This window comes from Chiloscyllium plagiosum, unplaced genomic scaffold (assembly GCF_037043375.1).
Source record: "Chiloscyllium plagiosum isolate Xiang-an unplaced genomic scaffold, Cpla_swu_hap1 HiC_scaffold_29, whole genome shotgun sequence".
Classification (NCBI taxonomy): Eukaryota; Metazoa; Chordata; class Chondrichthyes; order Orectolobiformes; family Hemiscylliidae; genus Chiloscyllium; species Chiloscyllium plagiosum.
The window spans coordinates 39,558,922-39,579,509 of NW_028270167.1; positions in this window are offsets into that span (position 1 = coordinate 39,558,922).

Sequence of the window (20,588 nt, forward strand, 5' to 3'; positions counted from 1 at the left end):
AGGTCATTCTCAACCTCCTTGTACAAACATTACAGTAAACAAGTTTTGACATGGCTGCTTCTACAGAGCTTGCTGAGTGCAAATTGGCTTCTGTATCCTTCCTGTTCGGACAATGAATGTACAGCAATAACATGCATTGATGTAAAAATGTCCATATCATAGAACGATCTTGAAAGATGATTAGTGTAATATAGATAACTGGTTTTAACCATCCTACCTGCTTTCCTGTCTCTCAGGACATGTTAAGCTCCTGGGGTTTCCCTCAGAGCACAAAAATAAAAGAAATTTGGTTTCAATCTGTTTCTCCACATACAAGTTAAGATACATCAGTCAAAAGGCTTCTTAAAAAGCTAACTAACAATGACAGTCAAAACCAGCAAGGTGGCTCAGTGGTTAGCACTGCTGCCTCATAGCATCAGGGCCCTGGGTTTGATTCCAGCTTTGGACAACTGGGTGCGCAGAGTTTGCATATTCTTCCCATGCCTGTGTGGGTTTCCTCCCACAATCCAAAGATGTGCAAGTTAGGTGAATTGGCCATGCTAAATTGCCCATGGTGTTCAGGGATGTGTAGGTTCGGGACATTAGTCAGGGGAAATGTAGAATAGTATGGGAATGGGTCTGGGTGGGTTGCTCTTCAGAGGATCGGTGTGGACTTGTTGGCCCTAATGGTCTGTTTCTGAACAGTAGGGATTCGATGAAAAGAATACTGTCAGTTTAGTACAGTGCCTTCTTATTAGAAAAAAAGGTGATTTTTCTGACCCTCTGAAAAATAAGTAGTTGGCTTGTTCTTCCATTTTTTTTCCTTCTGTCAATTCAGTATCAAAGCTTATGTGATGTTATCAGTTTTTATTTGGTGCCAATTCCCTCCTAGTGGCTGAAAGCTGCTGCTACAGGGCTTTACCCCTCCAAGGCACAGACCAAACTCTTGTCCAAAACTGACAAGGCACAAGTCAGGAGTGTGATGGAATAGTTCCCACTTGCCTGATTGGGTGCAGCTCCAACAACACTCAAGAAGATTGACATCATACAGGACAAAGCAACCTCTTGATTGGCACTACATCCACGAACATCCACTCCCTCTACTACTGATGCTCAGTAGCAGAACTATCTGCAACATGTATTGCAGAAATTTACCAAATATCCTTAGAAGCACTTTCCAAAACCATGACCACTTTAATCCTGAAGGACAGAGGCAGCCGATACATGGGAACACCATTACCTGCAAGTTCCCCTACTTGGAAATATATTGCTATTCCTTCACTGTTGCTGGAATCCTGGAATTCCCTCCCTATGAGCATTGTGGGTCAATCCATAGCATGTAGACCACAGTACTTGAAGAAGGTGGCTCATCACCACCTCTTCCGTTGCAACCTGTTAATAAATGCTGGCCAGCCAGCAATACCCGCAACCCACAAGTGGGTAAAATAAAATGAACTCTCGGCAAAATTTCTTTAAGAGGCTGCAACCACAAAAAGTTAAGGAAAATAAAACCAAAAGAGGGGAAAAACAAAAAGCCAACACAGCAAATCAAGTAAAAAAAAATAAAGCAATGTTGCACTCTAGTTCACAATAAAGAAACCATCGGTCTTCAACAATAAACAATGAGCAATCTTTTGATTATTGACAAGTGACATAGAACATAGAACAGTGCAACACAGCACAGGCCCTTTGGTCCTCAATGTTGTGCTGACATTTTATCCTATTCTAAGATCAGACTAACCTACATACCCTTCATTTTCCAATCATCCATGTGTCTCTCCAAGCGTCATTTAAAATGTCCCTCATGTATCTGACTCTACTACCACGGCTGGTAGTGCATTCCATACACTCACCACTCTGAGTAAAGAACCTACCTCTGACATCTCCCCTGAAACTTCCTCCAATCATCTTAAAGTTATGCCTCCTCGTGATAGCCATTTCCACCCTGGGGCTAAGACTCTGTCATCTTTACCAAACTCCAGTTATTTAAGCAATATATGCAGCTTCATTTTGCTGATAAGATCGTAAATCTCTTTAGAGCGAGTCTCTTAAAGTATCATTATTTATTGATAACAAGTGACTTAGCAGAATAAATAAGTTTAGTCTTTCTAAGAGTGATTAATAAAAGATCCAGAGAAGATACAAATTGATCTCTGCTGAACAGATGGAAGGCCCAATAGATAGGTTAAGTGTATGGCAAGGGTATGGCAGATGGAGTACAATGTTGGTAAATGTGAGATCATCCATGTTGGTAGGAATGACAGCAAAAAGGACTATTGTTTAAATGGCAAAAAATTGCAGCACATTGCCATGCAGACACATCTGGGTAGCCTTGTGTGTGAGTCACAAAACGTTGGTTTGCTGGTAATTAAGAAGGCAAATAAAATATTGTCCTTCATGTTTAGAGAGGTTATGCTGTAGCTGTAAATGCTGCTGGTGAGGGCACACCTAGAGTACTGCATGACATTTTGGTCTCCTTACTTAAGAAAGGATGTACTGCCACTAGGGGTGCAGAAGAAGTTCATTAGGTTGATTCTGGAGTTGAGGGTGTTGGCTTATGAGGAGAGATTGAATAGACTGGGACTACACTCATTGGAATTTAGAAGAATGAGGGATGTCTTATGAAAACATACAAAACTATGAAGGAAATAGATTAGATTAGATTACTTCACAGTGTGGAAACAGGCCCTTCGGCCCAACAAGTCCACACCGACCCGCCGAAGCGCAAACCACCCATACCCCTACATTTACCCCTTACCTAACATTACGGACAATTTAACATGGCCAATTCACCTAACCTGCACATCTTTGTGACTGTGGGAGGAAACCGGAGCTCCCGGAGGAAACCCACGCAGACACGGGGAGAATGTGCAAACTCCACACAGTCAGTCGCCTGAGGCGGGAACTGAACCCGGGTCTCTGGCGCTGCGAGGCAACAGTGCTAGCCACCGTGCCGCCCACAAATAGATAAGACAGAAACCGAGTTCCGCTGGCAGGTGACACTAGAATTGGAACTTCTCCACCAAAAGGGTTGTGAATCCATGGAATTCCCTGCCCAGTGAAGCAGTTAAGGGTACCTCATTGAATGTTCTTAAGACAAAGATGGATAGATTTTTGAATAGTAAAGGAATTAAAGGTTATGGTGAGTGACCAGGTAAGTGGAGCTGAGTCCATGTAATGAATCAGCTATGATCTTATTGAATGGTGAAGCAGGCTCGAAGGGCCAGACAGCTGACTGCCTCTCCTATTTCTTATTTTCTTCTGTAAGAGGATATCAATGACCTTGTCATCAGATTCCGCAGCAAAGGTAATGGGTGTGATTCACTGAAGAAGAACTCACAGAGGGACTAATCAGTTTGTTAATCACCTCTACTCTGGTCAAAGCATTCAGGAAAGGTCTTCTGGGTAAAGAAAGAGCCCACATGATTAATGCCTTGCCTGATGATGTAAAGGCACAGTGACAGGCCAATATCAATTGCATGCTTTGGGCACAGATAGCACTGTTGCTATGATCAGCAAAGTCTAACAAATCAGCCAGCTCATTCACAACTGTTTTTGTCTCACGTCTACCCAACAGTTGTCTCGAGTTTCCTCATATAGAATAGAATTGGGGAATTTTACAGTACAGAAGAAGGCTATTCATCACATCATGTCTATACCAACTCCTGAAAGAACCATTCAGGTTTCCCATTATGTTGCCCTGACTCCATAGCCCTCTAAATTCATCACTTGCGAATGTGTGTATCCATAAAACCTGTGGCACCAGAGGACATAGGTGAGGAAAATCTAGTTTCAAAAGCCTAGTCAGCCTCCTGAATAAGATCCAGGTGACCAACAAGGGGGCACTACACCACAGAAACTCATCCGAATGACAATGAAGTGAACAATCACCAAACCAAAAGGCAACCTTTGGAAGGTGACCAAATCTTTCATATTGTCAATGTCTTACACCAGATCAATGGTAGAAGTTGATTAGAAGCTTTTATAACCATCAGCATTGTATGTTCCCTAAAGGCAGGTTAACACATCGCGAAACCAAAATTGATACTGAAGTTATTGCCAACATATTACCATGGCACATCCTAAAAGATGTGTAACCCAACAAGTGGTACTCAATGGGACAACCTACAGGAGTCCATCTCTCAGCTTTTCATGGATTATCAATTCTTGTAGTGAGACAATCACACTTCAGTTCCAATATGTAAGTTCAACTTGGATTCTCAGTATTCTATCTGTAGTCTAGCAGTGATGGAACTCACAGGGTGCACAGATCTCAGCATTGTAATTCTTCATGAGAGTCAAACCACATCCACAACATCAAAGATCAGAGGAGAATAAAACATGGCCAGCGAGCAGCTGAAAAACTATCACAGCTACCCACCAGACAGACAGGACAAGTCAGAAATCCAGTACCTGGATACCAGCAAAGACTAATGAGAAGTATGAAGCCATAACCAACCATGGTGCTGCAAAGAATAGGAACAGAAATCAGCTCAGACCAACGTACAACATGCCAACCACAAGCAAAAAGAGGGAGGGCGAAAACTGTGACAAATTTGATGCTGAGTGGAAGAATTCAGCAACATGCTAACCAAGTTGTTAGCCGAGAATGACAGAGAATAATACATACACTCTTTGATACAACATGACATCAGGAGAGGTATCGGAGTTTTATTCTTAAAGTATGGGATATAGTACAGAGTATTCTACTGACAGGTTTGGGGTATATGAGAGGGTATTATACTGAAGGGTTTAGGTATATGAGGGAGTATTATGTTGAAAGGTATGGGGTATATCAGAATGTTATACCCAGTGGGCGGCACGGTGGCACAGTGGTTAGCACTGCTGCCTCACAGCGCCAGAGACCCGGGTTCAATTCCCGCCTCAGGCGACTGACTGTGTGGAGTTTGCACGTTCTCCCCGTGTCTGTGTGGGTTTCCTCCGGGTGCTCCGGTTTCCTCCCACAGTCCAAAAAATGTGCAGGGTCAGGTGAATTGGCCATGCTAAAATTGCCCGTAATGTTAGGTGTAGGGGTATGGGTGGGTTGCGCTTCGGCGGGTCGGTGTGGACTTGTTGGGCCGAAGGGCCTGTTTCCACACTGTAATGTAATCTAATCTAATCTCTTTATATTGAGTATGTGATGGTATTTGATAAACAAGGGTATATTTGTTTTGCAATGTACATTTTGTGTTCTATAAAACGAAGATCTGTGGATGCTGGAGATCTAAAACAAAATTAGAAATTTCTGCTGAAACTCAGCAGGTCTGGCAGTATCTATGGGAAGAAAGCGGAGTTAACGTTTCAAGTTTAGTGACTTTTCAGCAGAACTAATGGCAGCTTGGAAAAAGTGCTGAATCCAAAATGGGGAAGGAAGGCAGCCCCTATGTTTTGTCTGTAAAAATTGATCCTAAGCTTCCAGTTCCCTGCTACTTTGACACACCACCCTGTTCTCATGCCAATGTTCCTATCGCAGGGCTGCTGCACTGTTCCAGCAAGCCTCAGCATAAGCTCAAAGAGCAACATCTTCTTTTCCATTTGGGGACTCTGCAGCCTCTAAGACATAACATCGTCCAATAACTTTAGAATTTGGATTTTATCATTCCCTGCTTTTCACCCACCACACACCCTGGTTCCCATGGGTTGCTTTCCTCACAGCCAACGTGTTCTTAGCCTAATATCACATTGCAGGGTTTGTTTTCATCATAGGCTACCCATTCTCTGCTACCCTCAGCTCTCATTATCACCCATTCAGCTTCTCTTTTGTCCTGGCTATTATCAATAATCCCTCGTTTACCTATCCCTTTCACACCTCTCTCTCTTTCTCTCTGGGCTCCATCTCCACCTATCCATTTACTGTCCCTTTCCCCCCACTCCACAACCTTGGCTTCATCGTTAATACCACTTTTTCCTCTCTTCTGTCAGTTCTGATGAAAAGGCACTGGACTCGAAACATTAACTCTGCTTTTTTCTCACGGATTCTGGATTAGTGGGACTGGAAGAGCACAGCAGTTCAGACAGCATCCGAGGAGCAGTAAAATCGACGTTTCAGGCAAAAGCCCTTCATCAGGAATAAAGGCAGAGCACTTAAAGCGTGGAGAGATAAGCTAGAGGAGGGTGGGGGTGGGGAGAAAGTAGCATAGAGTACAATGGGTGAGTAGGGGAGGGGATGAAGGTGATAGATCGGGGGCAAGGGGAGGGTGGAGTGGATAGGTGGAAAAGAAGATAGGCAGGTAGGACAAGTCATGGGGACAGTGCTGAGCTGGAAGTTTGGAACTAGGGTGAGGTGGGGGAAGGGGAAATGAGGGAACTGTTGAAGTCCACATTGATACCCTGGGGTTGAAGTGTTCCGAGGTGGAAGATGAGGCGTTCTTCCTCCAGGCGTCTGGTGGTGAGGGAGCGGCGGTGAAGGAAGCCCAGGACCTCCATGTCCTCGGCAGAGTGGGAGGGGGAGTTGAAATGTTGGGCCACAGGGTGGTGTGGTTTCTTCTCATGGATGCTGCCTGAGTTTTACCAGCAATTTCAGTTTGTATTTGCGATTGTTTCTTTCACATGTGTAATGGGGATTTGCAACAGCTCTAACGAATTGAGAGGGTGCAATTGGCTGTGGCCCAGGCTATATCTAGAATATTTCAAGAGCAGTCAGGTAATCATCTTCGAGGAGAAAGTGAGGTCTGCAGATGCTGGAGATCAAAGTTGAAACTTTATTGCTGGAACAGCACAGCAGGTCAGGCAGCATCCAGGGAACAGGAGATTCGACGTTTCGGGCACAGGCCCTTCTTCAGGAATGAGCAGAGAGTGTTCAGCAGGAGAAGATAAAAGGTAGGGAGGAGGGACTTGGAGGAGGGGAGTTGGAAATGTGATAGGTGGAAAGAGGTCAAGGTGAGGGTGATAGGTCGGAGTAGGATGGAGGCGGAGAGGTCAAGAAGAAACCGCTGCAGCCGGTGTGGCCTCCTCTATATTGGGGAGACAGGCCGCCTACTTGCGGAGTGATTCAGAGAGCACCTCTGGGCCACCCGGCCGAACCAACCCAACCAACCTGTGGCACAGCATTTCAACTCCCCCTCCCACTCCACCAAGGATATGCAGGTCATTGGACTCATCCACCGCCAAACCACAACAACCCGACGGTCGGAGGAGGAGCGTCTTATCTTCCGACTGGGAACCCTCCAACCGCAGGGGATGAACTTGGACTTCACCAGTTTCTTCATCCCCCCTCCCCCCACCTTGTCTCAGCCGGATCCTTCCAGCCCGGCACCGCCTTCCTGACCTGCAGTCTTCTTCTTGACCTCTCCGCCTCCATCCTACTCCGACCTATCACCCTCACCTTGACCTCTTTCCACCTATCACATTTCCAACTCCCCTCCTCCAAGTCCCTCCTCCCTACCTTTTATCTTCTCCTGCTGAACACTCTCTGCTCATTCCTGAAGAAGGGCCTGTGCCCGAAACGTCGAATCTCCTGTTCCCTGGATGCTGCCTGACCTGCTGTGCTGTTCCAGCAATAAAGTTTCAACAGTCAGGTAATCAGTTGATAGACCGTTGAGCATTGTGTGAAAACATCTGGTCCCTGGTCACCTTAAAGAAAACATTAATGACAAGTGTGTATTTCAAGATTGTTGCTTTTGCAGGAACTGCTGGTTCATGGGGCCTCTTGTATCTTGTAGAAACAGCTTTCCCTGGGCACTGCTGTCCTGTCTGCTGGTGGTTAAAAGGTTTTCCTTCAGTGTAATTTACAACTCGGTAGCTCTCACTCCCTTCAGGACATTTCATGACGGTGCCATAAATTAGCTGAAGCCACACTGTCTAACCAGCTGCACCGAACCCGATACCCACAGCATCAGCAACAGCCTGCACTCCTCACTAGAGTTGTATCTCATCATCCTTCTGATAATCAGTTCTGAGCTGGAATATTCCAGCCCCTGACTCACACAAATTCATTGTTTTCCTTAAGTTTCAGGGGAATGGAAGGCTCAAAACTTTGTTTTAATTTAAAATATCAACCTGAATGGGAATTGCAGCTGTGGGACACTCATTCACTCTTGTTCCAGAATGTTCTACACAGGCTCAAGCTTGTGTGTGCTCTTGAACCCAATCACCAAGTGCAGGGCAGAAGAAGAATTCCTGACACCAGCGTTTTCATGAGAAGGTGGGGTTACAATTGAGTGGTTTACTTTCAAGGGCTGTTACAAGTCAACTCCTGTGGAGATGGAGTGGAGATGATCTGCTGGATGGACCAAATGCAAGTTTCCTGACTGAACCTGGACTCAGAGTCATAAAGTAGAGAAACAGGCCCTTTGGCCCACTGTTGCAGACCAACAAACTACACTAATCCCATTTACCCACACTTTTTCTATTACCTACTATGTCCTGACATTTTAACTGTTCATCCTAATGTTTCTTAAATATTGTGAGAGTACCTACCTCCTCCAACCTCTCAGGCAGCATGTTCCATTCTTCTAACAGCCTTTGGGTGAAAACACTATTTCTGAGATCTCGCCTCCACTTACTCCTCACCTTTAAACTATACCTTCTGCTCTTAGGCATATCTGTTATGGGGAAAAGTATTATTATGATCTTCTCTGTCTAAACTTCTCATAGTTTTGTGTGCCTCAGTCAGATTCTTCCTGAGTCTCCTTTACTCTGAGTCAAGAAGTGTGATGCTGGAAAAGCACAGCCTGGTCAGGCAACATGTGAAGAGCAGGAGAGTCGATGTTTCGAGCATAAGTTCCTCATCAGAAATTCTCCTGTTTCTCGGATGCTGCCTGACTGGCTGTGCTTTTCTCGCATCACACTTAGAATCAAAGAGATTTTTTTTTAGATTAGATTACAGTGTGGAAACAGGCCCTTCGGCCCAACAAGTCCACACCGACCCGCCGAAGCGAAACACACCCCATACATTTACCCCTTACCTAACACTACGGGCAATTTAGTATGGCCAATTCACCTGACCCTGCACATCTTTGGACTGTGGGAGGAAACCGGAGCACCCGGAGGAAACCCACGCAGACACGGGGAGAACGTGCAAACTCCACACAGTCAGTCGCCTGAGGCGGGAACTGAACCCGGGTCTCTGGCGCTGTGAAGCAGCAGTGCTAACCACTGTGCCACCGTGCCACCCACAAATGTACTAGCCTCTTCCACATCCTCTGGCAACTCATTTCATAGTCGTACCACCCTCTGTGTGAAAAGATCATCCCGTCCGTCTCTTTTATATCGTTCCCCTCTCACCCTAAGCCTATGCCCTCTAGTTCTGGACTCCCTGACTCCAGGGAAAAGACCTTGCCTGTTTACCCTATCCATGCCCCTCATAATTTTGTCAACCTCTATAAGGTCACCCCCCCCCGCCGCCTCCGCTCCAGGGAAAAAAGCCCCAGCCTGTTCAGCCTCTCCCTATAGCTCAAATCCTCCAACCCTGGTACCATCCTTGAAAGGGTTCAGAAAAGATTTACAAGTTTCACAACATCTTTCCAATAGGAAGGAGACCAGAATTGCGTGCAATATTCCAACAGTGGCCTAACCAATGTCCTGTACAGCAGCAACATGACCTCCCTACTCCAGTACTCAATACTTTGACTAATAAAGGGAAGCATACCAAATGTCGTCTTCACTATCCTATCTACCTGCGACTCCACTTTCAAGGAGCTATGAACCTGCACTCCAAGGTCTCTTTGTTCAGCAACACTCCCTAGGACCTTACCGTTAAGTGTATAAGTCCTGCTAAGATTTGCGTTCCCAAAATGCAGCACCTCGCATTTATCTGAATTAAACTCCATCTGCCACTTCTCAGCCCATTGGCCCATCTGGTCCAGATCTTGTTGTAATCTGAGGTAACCCTCTTCGCTGTCCACTACACCTCCAATTTTGGTGGCATCTGCAAACTTACTAACTGTATCTCTTATGCTGGCATCCAAATCATTTATGTAAATGGCAAAAGCTAGAGGACCCAGCACCGATCCTTGTGGCACTCCATTGGTCACAGGCCTCCAGTCTGAAAAACAACCCTCTACCACCACCTCCTGTCTTCTACCTTTGAGCCAGTTCTGTATCCAAATGGCAAGTTCTCCCTTTATTTCGTGAGATCTAACCTTGCTAATGACTCTGATCTCCAGCATCCTCATTCATCTCTGCTCCAAGGAAAACAAACCCAGCCTTTCCAGTCTCCCCTCATAACTGAGAGTTTTCATCCTAGGTAACATGCTGGGGAATCTCCTCTACATCCTTTCCAGTGTAATTACATCCTTCTGATCGTGTGGCAATCAGAACTGCACACAATTTTCCATCTGTGGCCTAACCAATGTTTTATAAAGCTATAACAAGCCTTTCTTGTTCCTGTATTCTTTGTCCCAACCAATGAATGCAAGCTTCCCTTTTGCCTTCTTCAGCACCCTGTCTCTCTGTGGAACACGTTTGCAGATCTGTGGACTTGCATAATAAGATCCCTTTATTCCTCAGTATTCCCTCCGGACCTACCATTCATTGTGTACATCCTTCCCTTATTAGACCTCCCAAAATGCATCAGTGTGCACTTATCAGAATTAAATTTGATCCATCATTGCTCGACCCAATGTACCAGTTGATCAATACATTTTTCGAAGAATCAGAAAGCTATATGATTATTTCAAAACAAAAAGTTCTCAACTAGCCATATAGGATTTCAGCACATGATCTTTGGAGTGTTTAGTCCAGATAAAATTATTCGGAGTCCACTATCAAAACCATTAAGCGAGTGTTCCTTAATGAAAGATTAGTGTGGTGGTTATATTATTGACTAAGTACCCTTGGGGCCCGAGTTATTTCAGTGTACATGTGAAAGTTGCTGCTCAGTGAATCTACGCTAAGATGGCAGCCTGTTTGAAAGTTTTAGTCTTTGATTTGGGGACTCATTGATGATTATCATAAATTAAACATGCTTGGAGTTGTCAAAACAAGCTTCTACAGGGTTGGCACTCAAGTTCTGCTTTCATTGAGCTGACATATAATGGACTACTTCAGAATACACAGAGACTGAGTTTGAAAGCACGATTCTCAAAAGACACACTAGAACATCTTGAGAAGTGAGCTGAGAAGAGGAATATTTAATTTTGTTTAAGACAATGGTCTGAAGGGGTTAATGTTGAAGCTACATTAAACTTCACATAATCTGTTGATGTCGCACAGTATTGGTTTGGAGAAGGAGTGGCTTATTGTAAGATGCCAATGGAGTCAGAGATGACTCCATTGGGATAATTACTAAGTTTGTCTTGGTAATTATGCCAATTAGCCAACTTTACTATCATAACCTCCCTGCTCAAACTCTATGCCTCAGATAATAAAGGCAAATATTCCATATGCTTCTTAACCATTTTATCCATCTGTCTCAACATCTTAAGGGACCCATGTACATGAACACCAGTGTCCCTTCAATACTTGAGTGATTCTCAGGCCCTATCACTCACCATGTATTTCCTTGCCTTGTTTTTCCTGCCCAAGTGCATCAGCTTGTCTGCATATGTACATTCACCCTCCAACACTTCTTCTTTGTGTCTGGCCCAAGAGCTTATATTTGAATCTTCTTTTGAAATTTCGACTCAAGATTCAATTAGATTCAATTCCCTACAGTGTGGAAACAGGCCCTGTGGCCTACTCCGACCCTCCGAAGAGTAACCCACCCAGACCAATTTCCCTCTGGCTAATGCACCTAACACTATGGACAATTTAGCAGGTGAGGTGCCGGAAGACTGAAGGTTGGCTAACTTGGTGCCACTGTTTAAGAAGGGTGGTAAGGACCAGCCAGGGAACTAGAGACCAGTGAGCCTGATGTCGGTGGTGGGCAAATTGTTGGAGGGAATCCTGAGGGACAGGATGTACATGTATTTGGAAAGGCAAGGACTGATAAGAGACAGTCAACATGGCTTTGTGCATGGGAAATCATGTCTCACAAATTTGATTGAATTTTTTGAGAAGTAATAGAGAGGATTGATGAGGGCAGAGCGGTAGATGTGATCTATATGGACTTCAGTAAGGCGTTCGACAAGGTTCCCCATGGGATACTGGTTAGCAAGGTTAGATCTCTCGGAATACAGGGACAACTAGCCATTTGGATACAGAACTGGCTCAATGACAGAGGGGGTGGTGGAATGTTGTTTTTCAGACTGGAGGCCTGTGACCATTGGAGTGCCACAAGGATTGGTGCTGTGTTCTCTAGTTTTTGTCATTTACATAAATGATTCGGATGCGAGAGTAAGAGGTACAGTTAGTAAGTTTGCAGATTACACCAAAATTGGAGGTGCAGTGGACAGCGAAGAGGGTTACCTCAAGTTACAACAGGATCTGGACCAGATGGGCCAATGGGCTGAGAAGTGGCAGATGGAGCTTAGTTCAGATAAATGCGAGGTGCTACATTTTGGGAAAGCAAACGTTAGCAGGAATTATACACTTAATGGTAAGGTCCTAGGGAAGGTTGTTGAACAAAGAGACTTTGGAGTGCAGGTTCATAGCTCCTTGAAAGTGGAATCACAGGTAGATAGGATAGTGAAGTAGAAGTGTGGCATGCTTTCCTCTATTGGCCAGAGTATTGAGTATAGGAGTTGGGAGGTAATGTTGCGGCTGTACAGGACATTGGTTAGGCCACTATTGAAATATTGCGTGCAGTTCTGGTCTCCTTCCTATCGGAAAGATGTTGTGAAACTTGAAAGGGTTCAGAAACGGTTTACAAGGATGTTGCCAGGGTTGGAGGATTTGAGCTATGGGGAGAGGCTGAACAGGCTGGGTCTGTTTTCCCTGTAGTGTCGGAGGCTGAGGGGTGACCTTACAGAGGTTTACAAAATTATGAGGGGCATGGGTAGGGTAAATAGACCAAGTCTTTCCCCTAGGGTCAGAGAGCCCAGAACTAGAGGGCATAGGTTTAGGGTGAGAGACCTCAGGGGCAACTTTTTCACACAGAGTAGTACGTGAGCTGCCAGAGGATGTGTTGGAGGCTGGTACAATTGCAACACTTAAGAGACTTTTGGATGGGTATATGAATAGGAAGGGTTTGGAGGGATATGGGCCAGGTGCTGGCAGGTGGGACTAGATTGGGTTGGGATATCTGTTCGGCATGGACAGGTTGTACCGAAGGGTCTGTTTCCATGTTGTACATCTCTATGACTCTATAATTAAGATATTGAAATTTGTGAATAAAAAATTTTTCAGAAAGACATAATTTTGGAGGTATTTCAGGGACAGCTGGTGTTTGACATTTCAGGTTTGAGAGGTACAGTAAATCTGAAAGAATGGTGACAGCCACTCAGCAATGTACATTTTCAACAATATTGTTTGGTGGTTTGAAATTTTTCAGAGACTATAAAGACCTCGAGGCACTGCACTTGGTGTATGAAATGGCTGTGTTCTGTTTTCAATAGCTCCACATGTGGAGCGAATGAAACTGCGTGTTTGCCATTTGGAAAATGTTGTAAGTTAATTACAGTGGTGACATCCCTCAGCCACATAGTGAGGACCATTCTAGCCATAGTTTTAGTGAAAGGTGTGGAATTACTCAGTCTGCATTAACCAATCATCCTAATATGATCTGTTCAGTCAACCATAATAGGCTTAGGTCAAGCTAAATCTATTCTGCTTTGAAATATTTCCTGCCTTTAGTCCTTTTATTTGAGGATTTGAATCAGTAAAAGAGTTGTTTATAATGATAGCATGGATGGCTGGAAAGTTTCACTGAGTCTGGCAGTATCTGTAGACAGAGAAAGCAAGTTCTGGGTCAGAGTACTTTGACAATGAAGTCATATGAACAGCCCCTTGAATCTATTCCATGGTCAATCTAAATACTTCACCACCTCGCTTACATCAACTTGATAATCAATGATCAATTTTACTTTTATCATAAAAATATTTAAAGGCAGGCTATGGAATCTCAGGTATGAGTATGAGTGACCTGTATCGTATGGTGAGATATGTGACAGGATCAGATGGGATTTTGGTGAAACTCCTCTTGACATCAGGAGCAACTTGCTCCATCTTTTGTGATTTTCACGAGTAGTGTATTGAGTTTCTCACTAGGGAGTGGAGAATTGCCAACTGAGGGGGTTAAAGCTTGTTAAACTCATATCAAGATGGTGGTAGGTGGAGAAAACAGCATCCAGACTCTTGAACCCAGATCTAATCAATTCCACCTGCTTGCCTTCCTTTTCTTTTTTCTTTCTTTTATTTATTCTTTCTCAGGTTTTAACAAAAGTTTTTAGGTTTCTTACTTCCCTTTTGGACACTGTGGAGACAGCGACTGCAACGGAGTGTGGCAATGGCTCGGACCCAATGCAAGGCTAGATGGCAGCAGTGCCGATATAGCGATGAGGTGGCAGTGAGGAAGGGTAACAGCAGTGGGGGTCAGCAGTGATGGGGTAGTCTGGGCCAAAGACTTGTGAGTGATGGGGAGGTCTGGCATGCACGAGTGGATCTTAACCCATTATGTCGGGGATAGCGAGCACACTTGGAGAAAGCCCAGCTTGGAACATCTGCAAACCCGTGGCTGAAGAAAGAACTGTAATATTTGACATTTTCACTTTATTTCTTAATTTTTCTATTTCTGTAACTAAAATTTTGGACTTAGGAAGAATGTGTGGTGCCCTTGTTCATTTTTCACTGTGTTCCTGTACCGCGTACTTGAGTACACATGACAATAAAATCTAAATCTAAATCTAAGCTTGTGGATGGTATAATTCACCTCATTAATATTCAACTTCCTAAATGGTACCTTTCTGTGTTGGTGTTCATTTAACCGGCCAAAGGTGAGTGTCAATTATTATTACATCAAAAGTCTTGTGTCATGTGGTCAGCCTGTGTAGGAAATGGAAAGGGTGAACTCATTGGTCACTTCACTGGGAGTTCAAGTTTGGTTCATAATTGTGCACCTAACCAGGCAAGTACTTGTTTGGGAATTTTCATGCCCATATTTTTTAGTGGGCTATTGATGTTGTACTGAACATGATGCCAAATTAAACTAATCCCTTCTGCCTGCCCTTAGTCCACATCCTTCCATTCCTTGCATATTCATGTGCTTATCTAAAAGCCCTTTAAGTACCTCTATCATGTCTGCCTCCACCAGCACCCTGGCAGTGCGTCCCACATTCCTACCACTATTTGTGTGAAAGATTTGCCCCACTCATCTTCTTTGAACTTTTCCTCTCTCACTTTAAATGCATGACCTAGTATTAGATATTTAAACTCTGGCACAATAAGTGATGAAGGCAAGCATGATAAATGCCTTCTTAACCACTCATCTATGTGCTGCAAACCTCAAAGAATTGTGTACTTGAATGCCTAGGTCTCTCAGTTCTACCCAAGGTCCTACTTTTAATTGTATAAGTCCTGCCCTTGTTTGTTTAATACCTTGTATTTATCGAAATTAAACTCCATCTGTCACGCTTCAGCCCATTGACCTAATTGAACACGATCTCTTCGTAATCTTAGGTAACGAATCTAATCTTAGATAAGAAAGTTAGTATTAAGGCACTTTACCTGAATGCTCGTAGCATTCGTAACAAAGCAGATGAACTAATGGCACAGATCACCGTGAATGATTATGATGTGGTAGGCATCACAGAGACATGGTTACAGGGGGGTCAGGACTGGCAGTTAAACATCCAAGGATTTTCAAATTATCGAAAAGACAGGGAGGTGGGCAGAGGGGTTGCCTTGTTAGTTAAGAACAAAATTAAATCTATGGTACTGAATGATATAGCATTGGATAATGTGGAGTCTGTGTGGGTGGAATTGAGGAACCACAAAGGCAAAAAAACCATAATGGGAATTATGTACAGACCACCTAACAGTGGTCAGCACCAGGGGAGCAACATGTACCGGGAAATAGAGAAGGCATGTCAGAAAGGAAAGGTCATGGTGATCAAGGGAGACTCAATATGCAGGTGGACTAGGTAAATAATGTTGCCAGTGGATCCAAAGAAAGGGAATTCATGGAATGCTTACAGGATGGCTTTTTGGAACAGCTTGTCATGGAGCCCACAAGGGAGCAGGCTATTCTGGACCTAGTGCTATGTAATGAACCAGACTTTATAAAAAATCTTAAAGTAAGGGAACACATAGGAAGCAGCGATCATAATATGGTAGAGTTCAGTCTGCAGTTTGGAAGAGAGAAGGCAAAATCGGATGTAATGATGTTACAGTTAAATAAAGGTAATTATGAGGGCATGAGAGAGGAACTGACGAAAATAGACTGGAAGCAGAGCCTAGTGGGGAAGACAGTAGAGCAAAAATGGCAGGAGTTTGTGGGTATAATTGAGGACACTGTACAGAGGTTCATCCCCAAGAAAAGAAAGATTATCCGGGGAGGGATTAGACAGCCATGACTGACAAAGGAAGTCAGGAAATGTATTAAAGAAAAAGAGAGATCCTATAAAGTGGCCAAGAGCACTGGGAAATCAGAAGATTGGGAAGGCTACAAAAACAAACAGAGGATAACAAAAAGAGAAATAAGGAAGGAGAGGATCAAATATGAAGGTAGGCTAGCCAGTAATATTAGAAATGATAGTAAAGGTTTCTTTCAATTCATAAGAAACAAACGACAGGCAAAAGTAGACATTGGGCCACTTCAAACTGATGCTGGAAGCCTAGTGATGGGAGATAAGGAAATAGCAGGAGAACTTAATAAGTACTTTGTGTCAGTCTTCACAGTGGAAGACATGAGTAATATCCCAACAATTAAAGTGAATCAGGAGGCTGAGTTGAGTATGGTTGCCATTACAAAAGAGAAAGTGCTAGAAAATCTAAAAGGTCTTAAAATTAATAAATCTCCTGGCCCCGATGGGCTACATCCTAGAGTTCTGAGGGAGGTGGCTGAGGAAATAGCGGTGGCATTGGTTGAGATCTTTCAAAAGTCAAGGAAAGTCCCGGATGACTGGAAGATTGCTGTTGTAACCCCCTTGTTCAAGAAAGGATCTATACAAAAGATGGAAAATTAAAGGCCAATTATCCTAACCTCGGTTGTTGGTAAAATTCTAGAATCCATCATTAAGGATGAGGTTTCTAAATTCTTGGAAGAGCAGGGTTGGATTGGAACAAGTCAACATGGATTTAGTAAGGGGAGGTCGTGCTTGACAAACCTGTTGGAATTCTTTGAAGAGGTGACAAATAGATTAGACCAGGGAAACCCAGTGGATGTGGTCTATCTAGACTTCCAAAACGCCTTTGATAAGGTGCCACACGGGAGGCTGCTGAGCAAGGTGACGGCCCACGGTGTTCGAGGTGAGCTACTGGTATGGATTGAGGATTGGCTGTCTGACAGAAGGCAGAGAGTTGGGATAAAAGGTTCTTTTTCAGAATGGCAGCCGGTGACAAGCGGTGTCCCGCAGGGTTCAGTGTTGGGGCCACAGCTGTTCACATTATATATTAATGATCTGGATGAAGGGACTGGGGGAATTCTAGCAAAGTTTGCCGATGATACAAAGTTAGGTGGACAGGCAGGTAGTACTGAGGAAGTGGGGAGGCTGCAGAAGGATCTAGACAGTTTGGGAGAGTGGTCCAGGAAATGGCTGATGGAATTCAATGTGAGCAAATGCGAGGTCTTGCACTTTGGAAAAAAGAATACAAGCATGGACTACTTTCTAAACGGTGAGAAAATTCATAAAGCCAAAGTACAAAGGGATCTGGGAGTGCTAGTCGAGGATTCTCTAAAGGTACACATGCAGGTTGAGTCCGTGATTAAGAAAGCGAATGCAATGTTGTCATTTATCTCAAGAGGGTTGGAATATAAAAGCACCGTTGTGCTACTGAGACTTTATAAAGCTCTGGTCAGGCCCCATTTGAAGTACTGTGTCCAGTTTTGGTCCCCACACCTCAGGAAGGACATACTAGCACTGGAGCGTGTCCAGCGGAGATTCACACAGATGATCCCTGGAATGGCAGGTCTAACATACGAGGCACGGCTGAGGATCCTGGGATTGTATTCATTGGAGTTTAGAAGATTAAGGGGAGATCTAATAGAAACTTACAAGATAATACATGGCTTGGAAAGGGTAGATGCTAGGAAATTGTTTCCGTTAGGCGAGGAGACTAGGACCCGTGGACACAGCCTTAGAGTTAGAGGGGGTAAATTCAGAACAGAAATGTGGAGACATTTCTTCAGCCTGTGGAATTCATTGCCATGGAGTGCGGTGGAGGCCGGGACGCTAAATGTCTTCAAGGCAGAGATTGATAAATTCTTGATGTCACAAAGAATTAAGGGCTGAGGGGAGAATGCGGGTAAGTGGAGTTGAAATGCCCATCAGCCACGATTGAATGGCGGAGTGGACTGGATGGGCCGAATGACCTTACTTCCACTCCCATGTCTTATGGTCTTACGGTCTTATAACCTTCTTCGCTGTCCACTATACCACTAATTTTGGTGTCATCTGCAAACTTACTAACCGTGCCTTCTATATTCTCATCTGAATCATTTAAGTAAATGACAAACAAAAGTGGACCCAGCACATGTGGAACACCGTTGGAAACAGGCATCCAGTCTGAAAAACATTCGCCCTTTCATGAACACTCAGAATGTTTCAATCCCATCGCCTCTTACTTTCAAAACTTCAGTGGATACAAGCTCACTCTACTCTACATTCCATCATGAGCTAACAATTGATCAGAAACTGAATTACACTCGCCATATAAATACTGCCAGGGCCACTCCGTTCCTGACCTCATTACAGCCTTGGTTCAAACAAGGACAAAAGAGCTGAATTCCAGAGGTGAGGCGAGAGTGACAGCCCTTGATATCAAGGCTGCATTTGATGGAGTGTGGCATCAAGGGGCCTCCCTCCGCCATCACTCTCTGTCTCCTGTCATTAAGGTATCGGAGGGTTGACTTTCATATGGTACAGCTGGCTGTTTCATTGCTTCCAGGAAATGTCACTGACCAAGATGGTGGCCTGGAGCCAGCTTGACTGGGATTAGTAGTGCAGCCTCCTCTGACAGATCTCTCGGAAGAGGACTTCATACCTTTCAACCTCTTGATACCTGTTGGAGATTCACAGAGCAATCTTTCCCTTTTCCACCAGTGTCCTTCATCAAAAAGGGCAGCTTCCGAATGACCATGCTGACCTGGGAGCACAATGGCCTTAAAAAGATAACGTAGATACAAGAGCTGCTGATCTTTCAGTGGTTATCAGTGGTGTAGTGAGTTGTTCCAGGAATGGCCTGTGGTAAGATGAGACAGAATTTAATGTGACAGAGGCCACAGGCACAGGATAGATAATTAATTAGGTGATTTTGATGAGATAGAGTGAGAGGACATGTCGATCTCGCAGCAGGAAGCCCTCCAAAAGGCTTAGTGCAGTTTGGTTTTAGCCAAGTAAATGTGCAATTCAGCCCTCTGCTTTTAAAGAACAGTTTCAAAATCTCATGACCCTCTGCAACAAAACACATTTCCTCATCTGTGCCTTAAAAAGGCAATGCTTTATTTTTAAATAGTGACACTTAGCCCTAGAATCATTCACAAGATGAAACATCCTTTTCACATTCGCCCTTTCATGAACACTCAGAATGTTTCAATCCCATCGCCTCTTACTTTCAAAACTTCAGTGGATACAAGCTCACTCTATTCTACATTCCATCATGAGCTAACAATTGATCAGAAACTGAATTACACTCACCATATAAATACTGCCAGGGCCACTCTGTTCCTGACCTCATTACAGCCTTGGTTCAAACAAGGGCAAAAGAGCTGAATTCCAGAGATGAGGCAAGAGTGACAGCCCTTGATATCAAGGCTGCATTTGATGGAGTGTGGCATCAAGGGGCCCTAGCGAAACTGAAATCAATGAGTATATGGGGGGAAACCCTCTGCTAGTTGGGGTCACACCTAACACAAAGGAGAAATGGATGCAGTGGTCAGATATCAGTCATCTCAGCTCCATGGCATCTCTGCAGGAGTTCCTTAGGGGAGTATCTGAGGCTCAACCATCTTCAACTGCTTCATCAGTGACCTTCCCTCCATCCTAAGGTCAGAAGTGAATGAACAATGGTCAGGACCATTCACAACTCATCAGATGTTGAAAGAGTCCATGTTCAAATGCAACAAGTTCTGAACAATACGTAGGCTTGGGCTGACAAGTGCCAAGTAACATTTGTGCCACACATATGCCTGGTAATGACCATCTCCTATAAGCATCAGTCTAACCGCCATCCCTTGATATTCAATGTTGTTATCATGCTGAATCCCTTACTATCAACGTTCTGGAGATTACCATTGACCATAAACTTAGCGAGAGTCACCACTCATGATGCAGTAGCTACAAGAGCAGCTCAGAGGCTAGGGATACTGCTACGAGTAACTCACCTTATGACTCCTCAAAACCTGGCCAGCATCTAGGCACAAGTCAGGAGTGTGATAGCATACTCCCAACTTGCTATATGGATGCAGCTCCAACAACACTCAAGAAGCTTGACACCATTCAGGCAAAAGCAGCCCACTTCTGATGCTCAGTAACAGCAGTGTGTACAATCCACAAGATACACTGCAGAAATTCATCAGTAGCACACCTGAGGTAGCACCTTCCAAACCCATGACCATTTCCATCGAGAAGGACAAGAACTATAGATACATGGGTACACCACCACTTGCACACCTATAGCTCATGAACTACAGT